Source organism: Sander lucioperca, chromosome 1 (genome assembly GCF_008315115.2).
Source record: "Sander lucioperca isolate FBNREF2018 chromosome 1, SLUC_FBN_1.2, whole genome shotgun sequence".
NCBI classification, from domain to species: domain Eukaryota; kingdom Metazoa; phylum Chordata; class Actinopteri; order Perciformes; family Percidae; genus Sander; species Sander lucioperca.
Window position 1 is genome coordinate 22,555,998 of NC_050173.1, and position 4,670 is coordinate 22,560,667.

The following is a 4,670-nucleotide window of genomic DNA, read 5'->3' on the forward strand; positions in this document are numbered from 1 at the left end:
TATTAGAACAAAGTGCGGCGCCCCTGCATGCCACTAGGCGACACACTAAGATAAGAGGATGCTATTTCATCCGGCGCACGTGCCATAACTCTTTCAGCTACTGCACTTTATTCATCTGTTCTGTCAAAAGGTTTGTGGGGCAACATTTCCAGACTTCTAAATATCAAGGTAATCGGACATTTGAGTTCGTAGCTGCAGAGGTCCTTCTTAGCCCACCTCCTCATTTACATTACATACTAGCACCATGCCTATGTAAATTAATATGCAGATCAAATAAATCATAGTGTCATATCCTTGCAAGGATATCATGCAAGGCCTTTTTAGGTCATTGCAGGATGGCGCTCATGGACCTGCTTCACTGCGAAAATGACAATTTTTACAAGGTTTTTTTTTTTTTTTCAGAGCAAAGGGGAGAAAACTGTGTCTCTAGAACAAAATGTTCACTTGTTTCCACTGCAGATCTACTCAACAATTATCTCGAAATAAGCGACAGTAAATTTCATTTAATCGGAGTGGTGTTTTGTTTGAAGGTATAATTACGTTCTTGTAAACCGCCATAAAAAAAGCACTTACACCACTGTTCCACCGTCTGCAGATTTTTTCCTTCTTGATTTAAGAAAAGCAAGATCTAAGACTACCTGCTAGATGCAATGACTACATTAAGATTTTTCTTATATCCTCGCTTGTGTATTTGTGTGTATGTGCGTACGCAGTTTATATGTCGCCATGTCCGGGCTGCATTCCTGTACTACAGTAAAATAGATGAGCTATTTCCGCTTGTGCTCCGACAGGAGAGTGAAACAAAAGGCTGATCGGTGGTGCGCAGATTTCAGCACCACAGAAGATGGACAGCGCTCTCGGGAAGCCTGTGTGTGGATGGATAGCTCCTACACACACACACACACACACACACACACACACACACACACACACACACACACACACGCATCAACATACACAGGAGCTATCACATGCATGAAGAAAAACAGAGCTTTTAAAATGGTTGCGTGTATTTACTTTATTGATGGGGGGGGGGGGAGACAGTACATGAGTTAATGCGTTACAGTTTGAAACGACAAAAGCAAATTTACTGTGAAAGCGACACCAAATAGGCTACTGTTTAAAAAATGTAATTAGTTACAAGATGTGATGTATTTCTTGGATCTGCAGTCATCCGAAGAAAGAAGGATCATCTCTTGGCATTCACCGCGTGCCTTAATTGTAAGACATTAAATCAAGGTCCGCTGTGAACACGGAGAGACACAACCCGCTCGTATGTGTGTGTGTTTGCATGCATGTGTGTATGAACGTGTGTCCAGCTGCATGCACGCTGCTGTGGGGAAACGGCCAGACACCTAAACCCATTCCCTAAAATCTGTTACAAATATAATCAAATACTTTTGCAGCCTTTAAGGATTCTGTTGTGTGACTAAAAACTGTTTCGGGATGTCAAGTTTGCCCAAAAGTTGAAACAAAATAAAAAATCCAACCACGGGTCCAAATAGATCAAATCCTCACCCGGTTGTTGTGCAGGCCTACCTTACTATGTAAAAAAAAAAACACAACAACATTCAATTGGAGGAACAAGAAGTTAGGTTACAGGAATGACTTAAACGCAAAAACAGCCAGTAGGTAGCTTTGCGGGCAAAATGATGATACGTCCCAGGTCGCTTTTGCAGGCGAAAAAGGACTCCGTTTGATGCTTTTCCGTCGACTGCTTTGTCCAAAATCGCAGAAAGCGTAAAAGTCCTCCATTATCCCATAATGCACCTACAGTACAAAAAAGAAAAGACAAAATGCGTCATGAACTTCATATAGAATTGCAGATGACCAAGTCTCATATTCCACATTGACCTGTTAAGAAAAGATCAGTTGGCGTCCATAGAACAGAAAAAAAGTCACTGTCCACGTCCAATATATTGATTTCCTAGTCACATAAAGCACGCATTTTTTCTACTAGCACACATACACCCACAAACAAGCCTGCAGCCTCTACTTGCCGGTCACACGTTAAAACTGCCGCAAATTTCAAACGGGGCAGCTGAAGAGCCTTGGTAACTGCGGTTGTCCTGAACACAGCGGTGCTCTATGTATATGCGTCCCTGCACGCGCTTCCACAAACAGCAAAGTGACCGGGACACCGGGAGCAGTGCAGCGCGAGCCCAGCACCGACACCGCCTAAATGGGACTGATCGCTCTCCGTCCGGTCTATTCCTCTGACTTTGGGATTAATGGTGCTCCAGCCAAACAAATGAGGCATCTGCCTTCAGCACAAGAGGATTGGGATGAGGGAGTGGGGGTGGAGGAGTGGAAGGGGTTGACGTCACCGGGCAAACAGATGTTCCTCTATATTACCCAACGTCCTCCTCAGGACTACTCTGTGTCCTTGAAACTAGGAGGGAAATTGACGACTTCCTATTTGGAGTATTAACGTTTATCGCCGAGATGTGTTAATAGTTCTGCAGTTGGGTGAACTGTGTGTGTGTGTGTGTGTGTGTGTGTGTGTGTGTGCGCGTGTGCGTGTGTAAGGGCCAGCAGAGGAAATGCCAACAATGGCCCCGCAAATTGTGAATCCCTAAATCTGGCGTTGGCTGTAAACGGTTATGCAACATTGCACTATTCAAAAAATGAACACAGACACACACACAGGGATGAGGGAGGGATGCTCGTGTCATCCTGAGCCTGCTGTTTGATGCGAGTGCAGTTGGTTGAAGAAATACTGTATTTGGCTCAATGTGATGAGCTGCAACTGATTTTTAGTTCTCGGAACAATATTTAATATGACATATGGCACTAAATAAGACAACAGTATTGTATATGTCATGATGAGTGTAATGGAAAAGTGTGGTACGGTTTATGCTTGGAGATGCTTATTAACGGCTGAATAACTTTAATACTAATTACGTTGTTGTATGGGGGCTGACACAGACGAGATCCATGCAATTATAATCCAGTATAATCTGCAGTGATGCAGACTACAGACACCCTATTGATTTGCATATCCACTAATGTAGGCTAAAACTGCTGAAATTCAAATGAAGGCAGTGCTGTCTAATCATAATTAGGAGTCACATAGGCTACCTGCGTTATATCTCAGCTTGCCGGAGCTTCTAAGTTTACCATGTAGGGACCAGTTCTACATCTGCCTACAACAGCACATGTTTAACCATTAAAGAGCTTAATCCACTGCGTGTAAAGCAGTGTGGTGAAAATGAAGAGGCGCAGGCTGGTAGATATGGTAATTGCAATGCATTACCCACTCTATATAACAGGAGAGGGATGCAGAAACAAAGGGAAACGCCATTTTAGACGGAAACGTCCCCATCCCCTGAAAATCCGGCGACTCTTGTAACGGCCATCGTTCGGAGCCTCATCACAGTTTCTCAGCACATCACCTTATTTCGGCTCCCTCTCTGTATCTGGCCAACGACAGGAACACGACCCCTATTGTCCTTAAACGCCGCGCAACGAACAAACGATGTGGCTCAGAAATCCACTGTCCTCTTTACCCTTCTTATTGATTATGCAAACGTAGAATACTCTGTCAAAAAACACTCTGTCAACCCTGCGCGGATTTGGTGAGGTTTTTCAATCGCCTATTTTTGTCAGCTCTCTTCCTAAAGTGGTTCATTCCCTAAAGCCGCAATAACAATGGCAAGTGCAACGTGCATGGAGAAGCGTACAGAACCAACATCTCTCTCTGCAGATACAAATGATCAGTGAACTCATCTAATCTATTGAAATACATATTGAATCAAAAATACACATTCATCTATCAATAATTGATCAAAGTGTCGAGCATAAAGCAAACGCAATCATCAGATAGGCTACTCACCATGATATGGTCCACGCCATATGGTGGATCCCAGAACACTGTGCTCTGCTAATATGTATCCGTGCTCTGCTGTTTTTTTGTTTTGTTTTTTTTTTACTTCATTCTAGCATTAATTCTTCATTGCAGATCTTAACATCACGGAGGCAGTCGCTTGTATTCCCGGTTCCTTTCGGCGTAGCGGCGGACAAGCAAAGACTCCGTCTGGCGAGAAGCTGATACTACCAATGAGAGCGATGCTGTAGCCTCTGCAAAGCACGGCTGCGCTTTCTCGCTTTTTTTTCAAAAGAGGGCAGGTCGTTCTGTGCATTACAATAAAATCTCTCTCTCTCTCTCTCTCTCTCTCTCTCTCTCTCTCTCTCTCTCTCTCTCTCTCTCTCTCTTCACGTGCACGCGCACACACGCTTTTATACATACAAATGCGCGCTCGCTCAAACTGACACGCAAATATGCGCGCTCTGAAAAATCCTATGTCCAATGTTTTATATTATTATTTCTCTTTAAAAAAAATTATTATTTGCAAGCATGTTACAGCTGTTCAACTCTTTTTTTTTCAGTGTGTAGTGTAACTATATGCCTTTTGTAGTTTTATATGTGCAGCAATAACTATTCCATAAGCTAGTGAAGCTCTACATTAGGAGTGTGTGTAGCGAGATCGTTGCCTCGCCGGCCACAATTAATCATGTTTAATGCCGTTTGTCTTGAAAGGTCCATTAGTGCGTTACAGTTTCACGCATCAAGCCGCTGGATTGCCACTCAATTTCTATAGGCTATGTTAGTCCAATTGTTTGTTGAGCCTGCCTAGACGAACTGAGGGGAGTTTACAGCAAGAATAAGA

At 43.3% G+C, this 4,670-nt stretch overlaps 1 long non-coding RNA gene across 1 annotated transcript; it reads right to left on the reverse strand.

Annotated features, from left to right (window-relative positions):
• Positions 1–1,000: 1,000 nt before the first annotated feature.
• Positions 1,001–4,171, reverse strand: LOC116038028. Its single transcript, XR_004101995.2, has 2 exons — positions 3,836–4,171; positions 1,001–1,770 (listed from the first exon to the last, which is right to left on the reverse strand). It is a non-coding gene; the product is annotated as an uncharacterized LOC116038028 (long non-coding RNA).
• Positions 4,172–4,670: the final 499 nt, after the last annotated feature.